This window comes from Alosa sapidissima, chromosome 12, assembly GCF_018492685.1.
Source record: "Alosa sapidissima isolate fAloSap1 chromosome 12, fAloSap1.pri, whole genome shotgun sequence".
NCBI lineage: Eukaryota > Metazoa > Chordata > Actinopteri > Clupeiformes > Clupeidae > Alosa > Alosa sapidissima.
Window position 1 is genome coordinate 25993892 of NC_055968.1, and position 20644 is coordinate 26014535.

Here is a 20644-nt window from a genome sequence, read left to right on the forward strand (position 1 = left end):
ATGCATTGCCTTTGTTGAGAGTGAAGCAGCGAGGACTGGTCAGATGTATCATGTTGTATTCTATGCCAGTCCCTGCAACTCTGCAGTGTCCTGTGTTTAATTGGTTAATTAGTTTGAATTATATGGCCGTTTGGAAAGAGAACATTGTGAATTGTAGTTCTCTATGGCTTGAGCACAGTCCTTTTCAGAATTATTTTTACGTTCTCGGACAATACTACAGTCAGGTTGTGTAAAATAAATGGTCGGTTTCATCATCACTACTCCTGTGATATTTCACAGGGTCTTTCATACAGAGAGATGATCTTTGCTCATTTGAGTGGGTGGCTGATTATACATGGAGAGTAAAAAAAAAAAATCCTTTTTCACTGTAGTGCCTGGAGGGCCTTTCTTTCCCATGAAGTCAGATAGCATTCCAGTGACCCCATCCACTCTTCTTCCGTCTTTTTTTCTAAGAGTTCTTTAACCTTGATAAATGGAGTGGGGGGAAGGAAGAGGAGGAGAGAAGTTGAAGATGGAGAACATTAGAGACAGAGAGGGAGCGAGTTAGAGCGAGAGAGCGAGCGAGTGAGAGTGAGAGCGAGAGAGAGGCGATGCTGGAGAGCTGGAACGACGGCCCTCCGGTCCACTCCCTCTCAGGATCAATAATGGTTGGAGAGCGGCGGAGCTCTTGTGCGAGTCTGGCAGCGTGGCACTGGGGGATCGGCTTGTATAGGCTAGGGGCTCGCGGTGATGGTGGTGGTGGTAGGTGGGGGGGGGGGGGGTGGAGGGGTTTCCCTTTGCAGCCCAGAAAGGAGGTTGGGGGGTCTGCTTGCTTGCCCGCCTGCGTGCTCTGCCCGCTAGCATTGTGCATCTGACGTCTCCTTCCACAGAGGCGCAAGGTTACAGCATGTCGATACACACACACACACACGCACACGCACACAAATGCACACACATACACCACCCCCCTCACCGACAAATGGGATTTGGCATGTTCAATCAACGGAGCTGCCAAATCCCTGGTTTTAAGTGCTGCCGATCTGTTGCAAGTCGGTGCCTACCTGTAGTGTCGAATCCCCACCCCATCCTACCCCCTCACCCTACCTCCCGAAAATAAAGATATCTCACCATGTGGAGTGACTTCAGACTTTTGACATCAGGTAGAGGTGTTTGCCAACATTTCCACACATTTATATTAACACATTATATTTCAAGGCTCCCTGAGTTCCGGCTTTCACTACTTCATTTTACTTCCCCTGCAGTGACCCCTCGTTTGTCCTCCATAAAGTCTCCTTTTGTCTCTCCCTCCTGTGACTCTCCCTCCATTCCAGTCATTAGTCCCTCTCCCTCCTTGCCCAACTCTTGTTTGTTAAGTGTAATTGAGCCAGTGAGGAGATAACCTCCCCTCTCGTTTGTGGCCGCGCTCCGTGCTCCTCCCTTCTCAGGAGGGGCACATTGTCTGCCCTCTCCTGCCAGGGTAATCCCCTCAGTCTGGACAATGGGCCCAACGCCGGTGGCTCCCGGCTACACATTAGCCTCCCAATGAGGGGAGGCGAGAGCCAAGGCCTGCTTGCAACGCTGTGACAGCCACGGCAGCCAGATATGCACTGATCAGAGAGCTGGCATTTCTGGCTATTCTGGTGGTGGTGGTGGTGGTGCTCGCTGGAGAGAGTGTTCTTGGTGAGATGCCCGCAGAGATGGCCCTGGAGACGGACTGATAGAGCGAGCGAGACTGAGACAGCTCCCCCGTGACGGGCAGTCCGGGCCAGCGCCGGGGCTGTCTGATCGTTATCACACACGCTGGAGTACAGCAAACATCGCCATGTGCAGGGCAGCAAAGCATAACGCAGCTGTTAATGGTGTACCCTGCTTATGCTTTGACACCTTGGCTATGCTGGGTAACCTTTAATGTGCATTCTGTCTGATGTAGGATTTAATCAAATCTAAAATGAGAGATGAATTGAATTAAATATTGCTACAATAATTGATATTGAGTGATAATTCCTTATTACTTATTTTTAATGTGCTTTTTTAGAATTATTTTATTAGAATAATTAAAAATGCCAACACAAAGACTACACAAATTAAATTCATGTAAGCCTCACTTTCCAGCAATGTAAATGTATTTTATTCATACAATCGAAGAAAAAAAACAATTGTGAGGCCAAACAACAAAAGCAATAAGGGATTAATAAAAAGATGTGAAGAGAGATGAGCACAGAGAGAAGAGAGGAGAGGTGTTGCTTCTCGTCTGAGAGGGGCTTCCTGCTCGCTGACACCAGCCCAGCGGAGGTGAAGCCTGGATTCCTGTCGGCGTCCTCTTTGGCTCTGGCTCTGGCTGCACCTGCACCGCGCTGGCATCAGTCACTCAGGGAAGAGGAAGCAGCGTTGCCATGGGAACTAATGGTCAGAGTTAACCAGAGGGGAAGCAAACAAAGTACTCTTTGTAAAAGCCGAGTGTATTGTGGGGAAGAGGCAGATATTGTGCAACTGTGTGTGTGTGTGTGTGTCTGTGTGTGTGTGTGTGTCTGTGTATCTGTGTGTATGTGTGTGTGTACGCGCGCACACGTGTGTGTACATGTGTGCATGCATGGCTGTGTAATTGGGACCAGAATGTGCTTGTGAGTTCTACGTGTTGTTACTATTTCAACTGTAAACAATACCTTCCTGCATGTTCACTCTTCTATATTACCACAACCATGTAGAAGTCATCATATGCACCCTTACTTTAAAGCCTATAGAGCATCAGGAGCGGTCATTTTGAATATCATCGAGTTGTGCAGATGTTTATGTTTTTCTAACTGTGTGGCCTATTTACTGCTACGTAAAATGTGAATAATTTATCGGTGTATCCGCGTTACATCAGATTACATCATGATTTTAAACTAGTCTAATTCTATGATCTGGGGAATAGTTGTGTACTTTTTATCTGGGTCATGGTGTATTGAAATGCTAACATCCTGCCCAGGCCTTTAGTTATTTTCTTGGTGTAGAGTTGAGGGTCGGGTAGGTATTGTTCAGGCTTCTAAAACGCATTCGTATGATAATGGTAATGGCCAAAGGAGTTGGTTGTGAAAACACATGCTTGAAATGATTAAATGACAAAGCGCTATTTTTTGTATTCGCTATGTATAAAACAGTGTCCATTGTCCCTGCCTATTCTTCCTCTGCCATTGTTCTTCCTCTATTTTCCTCTGAATTGGATGCAAATAGTTGTGCCAGACAGAGAGAGAAACACACATTGTACCCTCCGCTCTGCTTTAAAGAGAAATCTTGTCCTCCTAACCTCTTTATTTTGCATTGCTGTGCCCATCTCCTGCTCCTGTTTCCAGCCCATGTGCCCTGTTCTGCTCGGGTCTGCTCCTCTCCCCTCCCCTTGTTTCCCTTTGCGCTCTCTCTCTCTCTTTCTTTATCTCTCTCTCTCTCTCTCTTTCGCTCTCTCTTTCTCAGTGTGGACTAGGGGGGAGAGATGGGGTTCTAGAGCAAGAGAGAGGTTTGTCTCGCGGTAGTTAGACGTCAGCTCCACCACATCTCAAATCACGCGGCATCTGCGGCAAGCAATAAGCACCCCCCCCCCCTCTCTCGCTCTCCTCTTCTACTCTGTGTCTCTCTTTCATTCTATGTCTCACATTCTCCATCTCTCTCTCTCTCCCTCTCTCTCTCTCTCTCCCTCTTTCTGTTTTTGTGTTTTGGGGCTGCTGATTCACGATAAATACAATTTCTGTTCGGTTTCCGCCCTCTCGTTTTTGTTTAGCACAGCGCAGTGGCGAGTTGAGCTTGAAATGCTTCCAAAAGGCATGAGCACTCTCATATCCATATGCAACCCCCGTTTTCTACACCCCCCCCCCCCCCCCCCCCCCCCCAAAAAAAAAAGAAGAAAAAGACTCATTCCTCCATCGCCGCTTTCCCTCCTACTCTCCACCCCCTCCTGTGGTCCTTTAGTTCTGCATTTGGCTGCTTCAATAATATTTATAGCGCAATCTTTTTTCCAAACCCCCCCCCCCCTTTCATTTTTTTTTGCTTCTCACAAGTCCAATGCCATGGGGCAACCCCCCCCCACCACCCCCCAGCCCAACTTCCCCCGTCGCCTCTGCCCTCTCCTTCAGCGCTGACAGATAGACAAACGCACTGTTCTCTCTTTCTTTTGCCTTTCACCTCTCAAGCCTCCCTCCATCCATCCTAGCGTCCGCCACACAATGCTGGCGCTTTATCCCGCGGCAGAGAGAGTGCTGTCCTGAACTAACAATATCGCCAGGGCTGTCTGAATGCCAGGGAGCCCCATTGTGTCCTGTCAGAGGGGAGTTAACACCCATGTCTGAGCCCAATGAATAGTATTATTGTGTCTGAGACGTGCACCTCGTCCCTCGGTTCCCTCCCCAATCGCCCCCCCCCCCCCCCCCCCCCCATCCTAACTCCTCTCCAGCCTCTCTTTCCCCGTCACTGCCATCAATAGTGCCCCCCCTTCTGCCGCCACTGCCATTCCTACACGTGATTTGTCGTCTACTCCAAACTTCCTCAACTTTTACCTCTCTATCTTCAGTTTGCTGGCAGCCATTGGACTTTTTTTTTCTCTCTCGCTAGGTTACTTCCTTCCTTATTTTTTACTTTCCTTGGCAGGTGAGGGAGTTTGGGGCCTTCAGCATTGCTTTGCAGGGAGAGGGGGTGGACTGGCCAAGTTCTTTCACACTTTGTGGACACAATGGGCCCCAGAGTCCATAAAGAAATGGCCTTCTTGATCATTAACATAATAAGAGGGGTTGCTGAAATCATTTGAATAATTTCAGGCAAGATAAGAGCTTTGGAGTTAGAGATTTTTTTTAATTCAAGTAAAGTTCCCCATTGTTTGTGTCTTCTGAGGTGTGGTGGAACTGATGAAGATATAAATATTTCCCTAAATAACTCTAAACAAAGTCTATGGTGGGAAACTAGTGCATTTCAACACATTGCCCGTAAATTGCATCTTTCTGCGATATTCAGGTAATGGTAAACTGGGATGGGAACCATTTTAATGAATTCTGGCAGTCTGTGCTGTGCTGGTCCTATAATGGGCCGAGATACTGTCACGGCTGCCTATATGGGAACCATCACGATAATGGCCGTAAGTGTACTTGGCAGCGAGTTTGTGAAAGCCTGACACACTTAACTCAAAAAATCTCCCGTTTCAGCTGTTTTTATTTTGAGGTTATGAAGTTCACATTACAAACAGGGAGAGGATGCCAAAACACTCACCTTCCACAGCTCCATGATCAAAGGCATGGACTGACACTTCGAATGGGCAAAATGCTGGAAGTGAAACTGAACTTGTTTTCTCTCCTCTCTCTCTCTCTCTCTCTCTCTCTCTCTCTCTCTCTCTCTCTCTCTTTGTGCAGGGGGAGGAGGAGAAGAGGAGGTGGACGAGTGGGAGCTGCTCTGCAGGAGGATGAGACATGGTTGCAGGAGTGAACTCAGAGCAGGTGAACACAGCTGTTCATCGCCATGGGCTCTCTCTCTCTCTCTCTCTCTCTCTCTCTCTCTCTCTCTCTCTCTCTGTCTCTCTCACCCTCTCTCCCCTCCACTCCTCCTGTGGGCTCCTGCGCTGCATCTGCGGGGTCTCTCTCTCTCTCCGGCTGGGGCGCCGGCCGGCCCGGGGAGCCGCGGAGGAGGCGGGAGGAGGTGGGCTGGCTCTCCCCGCCGGCGAAGCCCGCGCCACGGCAGCAGCAGCCGCAGCGAGGAGCGCGGAGCGCGGAGTGCCAGGAAATCAATACGGAGGAGAGAGGCTGCCAGGGGTCGCCCAGCACAGCCCACGGCCATGGAGCCCTGGGACCCCCCACCAGCTCGCCAAGCCGAGCCGCACCGCGCTCTCCTCCTCCTCCTTTCTCTCCTGGCCTGCTCCCAGTCTGTGCACATCAGGCAGGGGCTGGTGTCTGATGGTCTCCCTCTTCAACTCCCCTCACTCACACTGTGTGTGTGTGTGTGTGTGTGTGTGTGTGTGGGGGGAGGTATGTGTGTGTGTGAGAGAGAGCGAGTTTGTGTGTGGTTCTGCCGGAGGGACTTTACTGGCCCAACACCACTTGATAAAACTTTGTCTGCCAGAGAAGGAATAGAAAAAGAATGTCAAAGGTCTTTTTTTTTTTTTTCATTTATTTCCACTGTGAGCATCCACCATTTCCCACAACTGTTTGAATGAGCATTCAGTGGAGGTCCCATTAAGATTGCGTCAAAAGACTGATATTTTTTTTCTTCCTCTTTCCCAATATGCGCAGAGCGGTGCCTAGCAGACCAGCCTGGATAGTCATTAAAAAACAATCTACATTTTTTTTAAACATTTCCTATTACATCTTATCCTGAGAACATTTAGCCGCACTTCTGTTGGTGTCTGACCTAATTTTTATGTCTCAAAATATCTGTGGAAGACAACTACCAGACCATTATTATATTTTTCAGCAAAGAAGCACTAATGGACTTACTGATGTTTTTGTGTCATGATCTGCTGGATATTTTCACGAACCTTTTTTATGATGGATCACCAAGGCACCAAGTGAAAAAGGAGGAGACTTTTTTTGAAACTGACTGAAAGACTGCCATGTGCACTGCTTCTAAAAAGAGATACAAAAGTTCTTTGCTAAACCAGTGAGGGTACAGCGTCTCCGAATGTCTGTGCCAGAACTGCAGGAGACTGCAGAGGTGGACCGAACAGGGACACTCCGAACCAACACAATGGCCATCATCCAATATGGTAAGTAGCACTCGCCTCTGCAGTTGTACCAAGTTCCATTTCCAAAGATAGATTGAATAAGAACAGGAACACATCTCACATAGTGCCCTGGTTAAATTCTGTCAGTTGACTTCTGCTTCTGCTTGTTGTTTGACTGACATTCCCATCACCTAATGACATTAGCTATGATCTCATTATCATTTTGCCAGCTGTCTGTGCTCTAAAGAGGTACAGCATCGTGCCAAACTGGCGTGCAGTACGGCACCGATGCCAGTGCCATGCTGTGTGTACAGCGGGCAGCGTCGCTAACAAAATGGCTGCCGCTGCCTGCCAGCTGTCTCGTTTCCCAAGATGGCGCCCGCTTTTTAACGTCCGCCATCTGCCTCATCATCAAGGATATGCAAATGGTGGATAATTGCATTTGCATAAGCTTGGCGTTCGTTCCCCTCCTCTCGTGTCCACCCCGAGGAGCACAAGGAGGCTGACGTCGCGCGTACAATGCCCACGGCTCATCATCTGCGAGCGGAAGCAGAGAGCATGCATGTCGCTCTGTGTCGCCCCTTTGTTTTCCCGCATCGTTCTGATCCGCCTTTGTTCGCCGCGTGCGCTGGTGCCACTTTGTTGCTCCTTCTTGGGAGTGTGAAAAGAAATATGGCGGCGTACTGTCAAAAGCGCGCGCTGTCACCAGCCTCAGCCATATATAACATCTGTGACCGGCCGCTCGGTTTTTTTTAGAGGGGGGGGGGGAGGGGGCGCTTAAACACAAATCCTTTGACTGTAAGACTGAGGGCAGGTCTCAGCTCCAAACTCAGACAGGCGGTCCCATAATGAGCTCATTATCATGCATAGTGCACCCCACTGTAGGACCCCGGCGCGGGCTTGGGGTCTGGGACCCAACGGCGAGCGGCCTTCACACAGAGCTCAGCGGGCAACATTGTGCTCGTCCACACAATGCAGAACTTCACACTCATTTTCTTATGGTCGTGTCAGGCGTACCGTAGATCGCGTTGTGTCAGAGATGTAGTGACGAGCTCAGCATTAAATAAGACATTTTGGAGAGCGTGTCGAAAAAGTGTACTCTGAGATGGCATTGTAAGAGCTTTAAGGATGCTGCGATCGGAAACATCTCTCTGTCGGTTTTCACTGAGGTTGAAATTGATCATTAAGTATCCAATACTTCATGCAAAGACTGAGTTCAAATAGTGAGTGTGTAATTTAATTGTGTATACTTTTCCTTTATATGGGTATTGCAAATGGTTTGTCTCTGCTGAATGCCAGTTGGCACTATAAGCCATGCACTGCAAGGTCACAAGTCTGTTGACCATCTAGTCTAATCGGAATTGTTGCTGAGCCTCATTTAGGCTGTCTGTCATTGTATCTGCGGTGATTTTGCAGATTTAAATCAATAAGGTTGTTAACTGATATTGATATTTACTCTTAGACTGACCACAGGCATAAAAATCACTTGGATTGTTGACCACCGAAATACATGAGTTCTGCCATAGACCACTGTTTTGTTTTGCACTCTTCTTATTAAAAATAATACCAATTTTGTTATTCAACCATTGGAAATCAGTCTGCATAAATGAACAAGAACTGTAGAACTATCATCCCATTGGCATCAGTGGTAACTGAAATAAATAAGCCACTGTTGAACAACAGCTTTAGGTCATATATCATGACCACATCAATGAATTTTGTAGTCATTAGTAATATACCGTGGTCTTCCATGCATTGCTGTTAAAATACAGCTAAGACAGACTGATTATTTGATTAGCAAGGAATAATGGCTTTGTTTAAGGCACCTAACACCTATGTGGTAGTGAAGGGTCTTGTGCGGATAAAATATTATGATCATTGAGTGATTTTCTATTGCTGTGAGGCATGGGATTGAGGAGGGGCATGGTGCTGTTTGCAGTAGCTTGTGTGTGTGTGTGTGTGTGTGTGTGTGTGTGTGTGTGTGTGTGTGTGTGTGTGTTGGGCAGCTTAGCAGTGGGGGCAGGGGGTCTGCACGTCTGTCTGTCTGGACCATCCCGTCTGTAAAGACGAAATTTCAGGAACAATTGTGTGTCTGGGTCAGACCGTGCGTGTGTGTGTGTGTCTGTGTGTGTGTGTGTGTGTCTGGCTTACATTTGCATATTCAGAACAGCTGGGGAGCCCATATGTTTTCTGTGTGAGCGCCAGACAACATTGTAACCAAGTGAGCATGTGGGTGCATAGACACACACACACATACACACACACACACACACACACACACACACCCCATACACCCTCAGCTGCAGACATGGGAAGCCCCACGCCAGCCCCCCACAAATCAAACACAATTTAGGGTTCAGACCGGTCACTTACACTCGCAACCAGAAACGTACAACAGCACCTCGTTACCATCTCCCCCCCCCAAAAGCTCTTAAGATAGTAATTACATGGACCATGGCTGTGCGTAGTGTTCCGCAATTATGCATAATTCTGCACAAAGTGAACAGCAGAGCCAAACGCATTCAGTCCTGTGCTAACGGGAGCTGAGGGGAGGCAGAGAGGCAGGGAGGGGAGCAGGGGGAGGAGGGGAGACGCGGGGAGGGGGAGAGGCTTCACCCGTTAGGTGCAGGAAATAAGGAGTCCACTCCTCTGCCACGATACAGGCAGGGCGCTTCTTTGCTCATCTCCCCCTGCAGACCGGGAGGCCACAGGTTCACACAGACACACACACACACACACACACACACACACACACACACACACACGCACACCGCTGTACCCATACTACGCACACATATATATATATATATACACATACACACACACAGACCCTCACACATACAGATGTACCCATACTGTACACGTATGCATACATACACACACATAGACACACACAGATACATACATATACTACACACACACACACACACACACACACACACGCTTTGTTCTCATGCAAGCTCCTGAGTGCAGAATAGCTGTGCATGCTCTCAGTGCCAGTCTGCCTGTGTGTTTATGGTTCCCTTTTAATCCAATCAGATTTTTGGCCGTGGCATGGCCAAATGGATGACAGTTTAGCGCATAAAAAATATTAATTCAAAGTTGCATTCAATATGGTTATAACTCCGCTCTGATCAAATGGAAAGAATAACTCGATTATATCAAGCTGTTTCATAAGACAAGTGCTATTGATTTTATACATACTTTAATCAAGGAGTATATCTCTGCTAAAAGAGAAATGCTAACCAACCGTTGTAAGATCAGTGTCTGAATACACCAACTGAAAAAAAAGATGCTCAGTCATCACTGAAGCCGTTAATCAGATAATCAGCATTAATGTTTTGTTCTTTATATGATTTATCATTCTGCCCTGTTGGGCAATGTATGGATTATATTTTTATGTCAGCGAACCCTTTAAACATTTATAATTAACAAGAATTTTTTTCAGATGACAATATTCATAGTTCAAATTCTCATTCCAGATCCAGTAAAAAAATCTTCAGATCTTTACAGAGCCAAGGTGTTGTGGAAGGTCTGTGTTCCAGTGCAGTCACTCCGCATGAAGCTCTTTGCCATGAGTTTCAGCTGCTTTTATTTGCTTGGATATTGATTGAATGTGGTCCACCCACAGAAGTAATAGTTGCTGAAAGCATTTATAGCCGCAACTCAATTCACCCAGACCTGTTTAGTGTTCTCTTTTTTTCCTACCACTTTGACATTAAGACAGCACATTGGGTGAGTGCCACTGAAATGCCATAATTAAATATTCTGTTTTGAAGTCCTGCGTATTTCACCTGCATGCAACACCTAATGCATGTGCAACATTTTAAATTAGATTTAAAAAAATACATTGCTGCATCATGATCATATTATTGTTAATATTCACTATTTTACTTTTTTCTTTGTTTCTTTTTTTGTATTTTTAATCAGTGCAATACATCATTCTACCCAGTTTAAAACAACCAGGAAAATAGCTCAAAAAATGTCTGTTACAGCTGTTTACTTTAGTGATATGGTCTTATGAAAGGATAGTTGTTTGTGATGGAGCCACTTTCTTTCCTTTTTATGTTCTGAAATTTCTCCTTGAAGTTCTATTTGGTTTTGTTTCTATTTGGAGGCGGTGTGGGGGGGGGGGTAACAGTAAAAGCCTCAAACAGAAGGCGAAAGGGAATCCATCAAACGACAGCCCCTCGCAACTCAAAGAGAGCGAATAGAGCAGGCAGTTCTTTTAAAAAAGTGCCACACATAGGACCCATGCTGATTACAGTGGGGAAGGGGAAAAACATTCAAGCATTTATCCAAGTCACTGATTATGTCATTCCAAAGCCCACCCCAGCCCGGAACACTCAGCCGAGCAGACAGTGCGCCGCGCAGAACAGAATTATGGCACCGAGGTCTTGGAATGTGTGGCGTGGTAAAGGGAAATGAAAATGGAGTGCTGTTTGTGTGATTAAACTGTCGGCTTGGTAGCACGGGGGTGGTGTGTGTGTGTGTGTGTGTGTGTGTGTGTGTGTGTGTGTGTGTGTGTGTGTGTGTGTGTGTGTGTGTGTGTGTGTGTGTGTGTGTGTGTGGAGGGGGGTGTTGGAATAGGCTGGCATGCTGAAGAACGGGGCTGAGATTTGACCATAATGAAAATATGAAGTCCCACAGCCCCATGTGCAGCTCAGCCTCACTGGGCAGAAAAAAAAAAAGAGTGGCTTGTTTGCCCGTGGATGGTAGGGTGACTCTATATAGACCACGAGAGGATTTTGTGAGTAGAGTAGAGTGGGGGTGGAGGGGGTAGGGAAAAGAGATGAGTGAAAAAAAAAGATAGCAAGAAAATGAAAATGGCTTCTTGTGGCAGTGAACAGTGAACTAGGAGGAGAGTGCAGCTGTGTTTGTTTTCACTCTTGTGGATGCTAAACAGGAGAGACGGCTGCAACACAGATACACAGATTCGCACTGCTCTCCACCATACTCTTCCCCCCACGGTAACAGAGCATGGCGAGCTCTCGCCATGGTGGATCCCGACCGGAATCCAAATGGCTGCTAACCAAGCGTGGGAACGGTGTGAGTACGTTCCACCCAGTCAGGCGGCAGGCTAGACACCCCAGCTGCACAGACTTCCATTCAGCAGCAGGTGAAGGACCCCAAGAGGTCAAGGTCGAGGGGGTCCTGTCTGCCATGGAGCCCCTGGGTGTCTGGGAGTGCGCGTAGGAGATGAGCAGGGCTGTTTTAATAATGGGGGTGTGGGGGGGCTGGGACATATTGACAAAAAAAATCTGTTGGGGGACGGAAAAAAGGGGGAATTTTTTGTATGACACAGGGTGTGATTAGCTGTGTCGCCATGGCGCCCTATGCCTCTGTCGTGTTCTGATATTTTTGTGAATTTTTCAAAAATCATGGTGGCAAACATGGGGGATATTCTTAGAGTGGGCAGCAGATTTGTGATTGCGGAAATGAATACGCATAGAGAATCAGTGTTCTTCCATAGCGCTAGCCCTTGTGCATACTGCTGCACTAGTGAGCTCTGTTGGCCTTGCCAAACAGCACTGCGTCTATTATATAAGAATCTACCATGTTGTTACACCAGTGTGTTGATACTGTAAGTGCCCGTGCATTGTTCCCCCACTTTAAACAATAGTGCTCCTTTAAGGGGAGGGACTGCAGCTCATGACAAGTTTCCTGAAGAAAGGAAGCAACTGAATGGGCATCGAAGACACAAACCCACCCTCAGCTAGATTCCATTATTCATTTCAGCCTATGCTTCATTAGGCGAGCTGAAAGGCACCCCTTTTCTCTCTCCCCATCACCTCAATAGACCTGGTTCTGGCTGGCCTGTGAACGAAAGCACCCCCCTACCCACACACACACACACACACACACACACACACACACACACACCCTCCATCCCTTCTTCTCTCCACTGCTCCCAGGCCTAATCGTCTCAGCTCGCGTTGAAATCAAGCTTAGTAACGGCACTTTTGTTAGCCCCCTCTCCTTCCCCACCAAGTTGCCCATTTCTCTCATTCTCTCGGACGCCTCGGCCGCCTCCCCACCCACTGCTTAAATCCCTATCAGCGTGTCAACAAAATGTCTGCTCAGCTGGGGCTGACACACACTTGCGTATGGGGTTCGACCTCCTCCCTGCTGACCCCTTTCTCTCTCTCCTTTTCTCTCTCTCTCTCTATGCTCACTTTCTCTCCCATCTCGTCATCCTCCACTCACTCTCTGTCTTTATCTCCCTCTCTCGTTCTCCTGCTCTGACTGCCTGGAGTGCGTCTTTGACTTCTTGCTACAATGTGTGGGGAAATTAGATGTTTTTAACATCAGAGGTGGAGGACCAGTAAATGGTGACTTGATAGTGTATTGGCAACTCATGTCAATTAAATACAATTTAAAACTGAGGAAAGTCTAAGTGTGAGAACTGAAAATAATTCCAAAATGTAGCAGTCAAACAATGATAAAATAACAACAATAAAACAATCAGTAATAATACCAATGTATCCAATGTATCCCTCTCAAATGCTCCTTTTTAACATTTTTGTGGTGAATCAAAGTTGCCCTGTATAATCTTTTGTCCACATTTGAATTTACATGTACATGCCTTTTTAACATATAAATATTTTCAACATGACTATTATCATCTTGTTCATATGGGATGAAAAATCCTGATTCTGACCAGGTCAGGAGTCAAGCTTTTCTTGTTTCTTTTCTTCCGCACAACATGAACAGTGACTTGCATGGTGGATTCCCAGTGACATTAACCATTCGCCAACGTTGCATAATCTGTATGTAAATGTATTCAGATTCATGCCTGCCTGAAAGACCATCAACACGACACATTCTCCTGAGCTGTTTAAAAAACGAGGGGAGAGAGCGACAATTCTGAGGCTCGTGGAGCCTGTGCACTGCAATGTATGTGCCTGTTTCCGAAGATGTGAATGAGACAACATTTCTTTCTCACTAGCATTGCTTTGATAGTAGTGAAGGATTCGCTTTGTAGTAGGTCAGTGTAGTGTAGTGTGTGTGTGTGTGTGTGTGTGTGTGTGTGTTTGTGTGTGTCTTGAGTGTGTGCACGGCCGTCGCACAGCCTCTGTGCTGTACATCATGATTTTCCATCAGGCACGCCATAAACAGCAAAGGGGTGCGTGTTGGGGTCCTTGCTGTATGAGCTCACAGAGAGGAGGGGAGGGAGCAGAGCTGCTCCCCTTCTTTATGACTCCTCCACAGCAAACCTTATCATTGCTGCTGAGGTATTTAAAACTGTAGGGACACACACACACACACACACACACACACACACACACACACACACACACACACACAGCTATAGATAGATAGATAGATAGATAGATACTTTATTGATCCCCAAGGGGAAAATCAAGCTATTTTCGGGGACTCGATTTCTCCACACAAACACACCTTTCTTTGCATGGGTTCTGGCACCTGACCTCTTCCATAGTCTCTGCCGCTGTGAACTTCACTTTCAGCCAGTTCATTGCTATTCACATCATTGTCAGCCAACTTGTCTGGGGAAGAAGGCACTCTCTCTCAGAAAGGGAAAAATAGCAGTAGTGGACTGGTTGGTGGTAAATGAATTTAATTGCCATCTTGTGACAGAATCCAATCGATTAGTCTGAGCTTCTATCTGGGAAAATCTTGCTAAAATGCACATTGTCAGTGATCTGCTCTTTCACCTTTGTTAATCATGAAATAATAATAACAGTGTTGAAGAAGCTTGTCAATTAGTAGAATTTGTCTTTTTAATCTGATTTTTAAAATACCGGCTCCTACTCATTATTTCGGCCTTATTTTAGTTCACCCTGTTGTTCTCTCTCTCTCTCTCTCTCTCTCTCTCTCTCTCTCTCTCTCTCTCTCTCTCTCTCTCTCTCTCTCTCTCTCCTTGGGCCCTGCATTCTTCCTTCTTTCTCTCCCCTCCTTGTGTGCTGTGAAAATGTGGGCCACAGTTTGCATTTCTCAGTCTATAAAGAGGTGTTTTTAAAGGCAGTGTTAAACAGACCAACAATGGCTAAATAAGCCCTCCTGGGGTGAGGAGGCGGTTCCCACGAGGCTCCCGCCTGGCCCTCTATTGGCATAGCCGCGGCCAGGCCCCATTCAGGGCTCGGTCATGGTCACTTATGGCGCGGGGAAATCGTTTGATTCATGCGAGGTGTGATCCAATGACATGTATTTTTAATGAGGCGCCGCTACTGCTGCCGCATACATCTTTGTTGGCCGGACACACGAAAATTGGGGGCCGGGGAACCGGAGCCGGTAGCGCTGACAGCCCAAAAGTGTCCCGTTTTTTAAAAAAGGACCCCTGTGGTCATTACGGAGGAAAAAGCCCCAAAAAAAACCATTACCCTGACATGCATAAGAGTAGAGCTGTTAACCTGCCCTCCACTGCTGAAACCGTAGCACTTAGTTACCATGATAGTTTCATCAGAGGTCCCATGTTTTAAGTATTTTTCACGAACAGTTTGGCTCTGCTCAGCCAAAAGTGCCCTGTAAAAAATCCCTGTAAGTGGCACAAGGACACTTGTGTATCGTGATACTCGACTCGTGGTGTTACAATCTCTTTTAGTGATCATCTGATTTATTTAGCTGATTTTTAAGTGCTTGTTAAATCACCCATTTCACATTTTTGTATTCAAATTTGTGCATGTTCTTCTAATTATAGGAATGATCTATTTTCTCGTAACATACTACCGTATATAATATAAAAGATATAAGATATAAGGTGATATTGTTTATCAGAATCATATGCTAGTGGGAGTGTACAGTTAGCAAGCTGTTTCACTACAACCCATCATCTGCTCCCTAAAGCTGGACTTAAGTCCAGCCACTGGACATTTGCCAGGGTGTGTGCACATATAACGCATATGCCACTCCGCCTCTATGCAGCCTCCCTACAGTGACCCCTTTCATTCGGAGCACCCTGCTTCTCATGCAAGCCCCCCAATTCAAGTCTGGGTGATGCAAAATTAGTATGCAGCAGACAGCTCTCCCTAAATAATAGGACCCAAGAGCAGCAGCAGTCTAGCGGGGGGTTAAACAGCTCCATCCCCCCCACCTCCCCTCAGCCCCTCAGCCCAAATCTTAATGGGACATCAGACAGACAGTCTGAATTGAACAAGGAACCTAGCAACCCCCTCTCTCTCCTAAAATACAATCCCCAACCACACACACCCCACACCCCCAGCCCGCCACCCCTTCCCCTCCTCTCTGCCTCTGCGTACACATACGCACCCTCAGCCGCCTCCCAAAGCCATTGAGGGTCCCAGACACAATCCAGCCACCCCCCCCCTTGTCCACACGCACACACCCCCAGCCACCCCCAGCCAAATGGGGGAATAAATTAGGCCGCTCCCTGGGCCTCTAGTCAGCAGGTTGTGGTGCTCCGCCGCTGTCTCCCAGGCTGCTCCCAGCCCTCCAGAGCCTCACACAGTTTCCCCTGCATCCACTCTCTCTCTCCCCTGCTTTAATATGCTGATAAATCATTTCACTTCTCTCTCTCTCTCTCTCTCTCTCTTTCTTCCCCTCCCTTTCTCCTCAATAGAGGTGCCTTTTGCCAGAGGTCCAGAGGCATGTTTAGTGCTCACTGTTGACTGGTGTTTGTGGTCTGGCTCTAATCATCACCTAATGCGATGAGAACACACCAATACAGACACACACACACACACACACACACTTTCAGAGATGCTTGCATGTGGCGCTGACATACACAAATGAAATCTGTGATTCTGTAAATAAATGGAATTTTACTCAGTTCAAGTAGATTAATGTATACAGAAGAACATCCAGAAGCTTATTTCTATGACTGTTACCTTTTATCGGATCATATATGTAATGATGTACACTAACAGCTTAAGCATGGAGTGGCTCTGCATCATCAATGCAAGAAAGCATCCTTTAAAACACAACAGAGGGCAGCCATTTTTTTTTCTATCTGATTCTTGCATCGTAACCCAGCCAGACTCCTTAATACTGACTGGCGCAGACAGCGGATGGTGCAGTGTGGCGGAGAATTAGTGGGGTCAGTTGTTTGTGTCTCCGTCCAAATCCCAGAGGTGATATTTGTCTGGCCCCAGACACCAGGCCCTGCACCTCCCCCCTCTGGGTGTCCATGCGGGGCCCTCGCAGGAGCAGGTCAAGCAGGGTGCCCAGACAGCCTCTGCGTGACCTGAGTCTGTCTATGAGCCGCGGGGTCATCTGGATGCCTGATAAAGTCCAAGCACCACCCCCTCATGCCGGGGTGTGTGCTGGTAAACAGAGTGGCGTGGCTGGGGCTTGGCTAAGAGGCAACCATAGACACACACACACACACGGACACATGTGCCTCGTCATCGGCGCTGACACTGCACACGGGCACTCCCCATTAAAGGAGGACTAGCCGATTCATTCTGATGCTGCTACAGTCAGCTATATATCCAGCCCCAACCCCCATCCCCAGTGCGGCGTTATGTTAATATGTACAGTGACAGGGCACAGTGCTAGCCTAGCCTACCGGCTCATTTATACATAGCAGCTGCAGCACAACCCTTTTTTTTTTTTGTATTGTTCTCAGACATGTTGTTTAGCCTTGTTATTGGCCATTGGCAATCTATTAAATATGCTTTTATGTCTTTCATCTTTTCAGACGCTGGGAACACATGGGAGAAGCCATGCAGATATTAAATGTGCCCCATACCCAACAGCTGATGCACCCAGCCTGTGTTTCAGGAGTTCATGTCCTCTGCTTAAAGTGCGGACAAAAATTGGAGACCATGGGATGATCACACACTTGATTGTCTTCACACAGGGTTATCATATAGATGTTTTGATTCTCAAAAGGTAAGTAAGGTATTTGTTGGTAAGTTTGAATTGTGTATTGTTATTATTATTGGTATTATCCTCCTTCAAGTGTGGCTGTAGTGTTGCCATCACATTATAGGAGACCATAATTTTAACATCAAAGGCAAAAATGTTCCTTAAAATGTTGTGTGTTACCAGGAAATTGTAGTTCTTGAGAAAATGAGTAATTTCTATTTCAGTAGTGCTTTGTTGATTCATGCCAAGCTAGACATTCAAGACATCTCTGTAAATGAATATGCTAAAATACTCATACAGAAAGCATATTGTTTCTTTCTTTTGGTGCTTCCTCAATAAAAAAAATTAAAATAATGATTTTTTTGTGTGATTTGATTTATTTTTGTTTGTCCTTAAAGTATGTGTTATTAGTGTTATTATCGGGGGGCAATCTTTCTTTGGAATTGTGGGGGCCACACCATCAGTTCTGCAGGTCTGCCTCAGAGAGGGACAGTTAGAGTGTCCGAAATATCTGCTGGCACTGAACTCCCTCTGTGAGGGCCAGAGCTGGGCACTGAGGGTGGCTGGAGCGGAATAAAACAGCCACACACACAGACACACACACACATTGGGTTTGTTTGGTGGGGATCGCACCTCCTATTGTCCCCCCCCCCCCAACAGTTGGTTCATGCCATGCTCCAGTGGCCCCCAGTGCGCTCCAATGCCTCGGGTGAAATAGGCTCCTGGGCTCTCGCCTCTGCGCTAGCACCCCCCGCCCACCCCCCTTCCCAAACACACACACAGCCACCTATCCACCCACCCTAACGAAGTCTGACCTGAAGCCAGGCCCCGACCGGTGGGGCTGTGCCTCAGACTACAGGAGGACAGGCCCTGGCCTGAATGGAGAGGGGAGATTAGCCCATTCTGCTCAGCCAGTGGAGAGGATGGTATTGACCATGGGCCACCCATGGAGCCTCCAGTGAGCCATGTGATGGCCTGATATACATGCTTAGTGGCCATGGCAGATTCCCCCACTCTCACTAGGGATAAACCTGGGAGTTACAAGCCCCTTTCTCTAAGCAGGGCTGAGAAGATTAGACGAGGAGCCCCCCGGCCCATCCTTGGCCTTCCTTCTGGGTCTTCATAAGACTGCCATTAGTAGTTCAGCCAGGGTTCTTATTGTCTTCGTCCTGTGAGGCAAGGATGTGTCATTTTAGCATTCAGAGCAAACTGGCCAACAGCGCCATGATGTATAATGCCAACAGTGTAATGATGGTGATTATATCAAGAGAACGGCCACATCAGCTTGTGAGAAATAGCTGGCTGTGAAGGCAAGAAAATATTGTATAGAGATGCAGAGGTTTTACAATAAATTATTTTATTCTAATTTATTCTTTTAGCTTTCCTTAGCCTTTGTTGTCTGTCTCTGTGTCTTCTGTGTGTGTTATTGGTGTCTTTGGACTGTATCCATGTTCCATGTTATCCATTAACTGTCTAATTTAAATCATTGCTGCCATCTTGACCAGAACTTCCTGGCAGAGGAGACGTTGTGTCTCAATGGGACCTTCCTGGCAAAATAAAGGTTAAATTAAAAAAAATAAGTTGTCTCTATATGTCAGTTTCTCACATACTGGTCTCATGTATGTACCAGTGTAAGGAACTGTTGCTAGGTCCTGGATCCACTAAGCATTCACTCATTGTAAAAAAAAATATTTGCACGTATTTCATTAGAGCAAAGCTCAAGCAAGAGGACATGCTAGATTAACTGGCAGGTTGCATGAGCTAATTTAGGTCAAAATTGAAATCAGCATCTATTTTATTACATGTTCAGACAAGGTTGTTGTTACAGTCTTGCCTTTTAATTAAACATAACTAATCTCAACTGATTTAACAAAACATTTATGCTATTTTTTTTATCAAAGAAGTTGCTGAGTATAGTGTTATTTCAAATAGCATCACTAAATCCAAAGCACAAGATTACAGGCACACTCATTTAATTAATAAATTAATATTCACTGATATGTGTGCATATTAACAGGATCAAACTCAATAACTTGATTATTACAAGCAAGGAATCCTTTCCTGTCATCACATTATTTGCTTTTAGTTTTTTCTTTATTGATTCAAACTATTAATAATGATACAAAAACAGGGGATGCCACAATTGAAATCTGGTTTATGTACAGGGGGTTTCATTTTTCTTTGGCCCAAAAAAAGTAATTTATTTTATTACATATTTATATACATATTAAGGTTTTAGGTTAATTTTTACTGATAGCCTACACAAAACTAGGCTATATATTTATTTTTACAGAAATGTATATATGATTCAATAAAGTTGTTTGAGAAGTGTAAAAGTAGGGCTTCATCTAAATAAATGCAGTCCTTTTTTACCTTGAATTTTGTTATTATTGTGTTCTACATCAGGATAAGGCCTTTGGGTTATTTAGAACTACTGTTTTAATTTGATTAATGTCTCATTATTATTATATCTGTACATAATGACTGCAAGAAGGTCTAGAGCCCTATAATGTTTGTGTGTGTGTGTGTGTGTGTGTGTGTGTGTGTGTGTGTGTGTGTGTGTGTGTGTGTGTGAGTGTGTGTGTGCACAGGCATTTGTGTTTATGACAGCATTGCCATATTTCAAGGAGCGATTAAGAATATTTTTAAGGATAGTAGAAATAAAGCAGTCATTAATTTAGCTCCAGGGCACAACAGCAGTGGTTAAAACCAACCATATTAACATTTTATCAGTGAATTGGCAATACATATTTAACATCACCCAGTATTATTATTTTCTTTGTCCAGTTATTTTACGATATAAATTAACCTGAGTCACAAACTGGAAAGATTTCATTTATATCAAAATGATAGAATTCACTCAACAACAGGATATTTTTCATGATTCCTTTTGATATTGCTCCATTACTGCTGGAGAATATTTTTTTATGTACATTGTGTGGCATTGAACTCACTGTTCCAGCTGTTCAAAGCTGACATTCTGTAATATCAAAGCACTAGTGTATTTGCTTTCACATACTGCATGTTCAACTGAAGATATGATCAATATCTGTGTGCCCAGGTCATAGTGAAACAGAAATGCGGAAGATATTGACTAAAATATGAATGCGGCTCAATAAATGCTGATTTCCTCAAAAGTACAAAAATGCCGGTTATTGAAAACATAAACCTATTTGTAAAAATGTTATACCTATATGATTT

At 45.8% G+C, this 20644-nt stretch overlaps 1 long non-coding RNA gene across 3 annotated transcripts in view; it reads left to right on the forward strand.

Annotated features, from left to right (window-relative positions):
- Nucleotides 1-17760, forward strand: part of LOC121724884 — a 39696-nt gene extending 21936 nt beyond the window's left edge. For all 3 annotated transcript variants that reach the window (XR_006035323.1, XR_006035321.1, XR_006035322.1), the window contains exons 3-4: nt 5349-6694; nt 17274-17760. This is a non-coding gene — a long non-coding RNA (uncharacterized LOC121724884). The remainder of the gene's footprint in view (nt 1-5348; nt 6695-17273) is intronic.
- Nucleotides 17761-20644: the final 2884 nt, after the last annotated feature.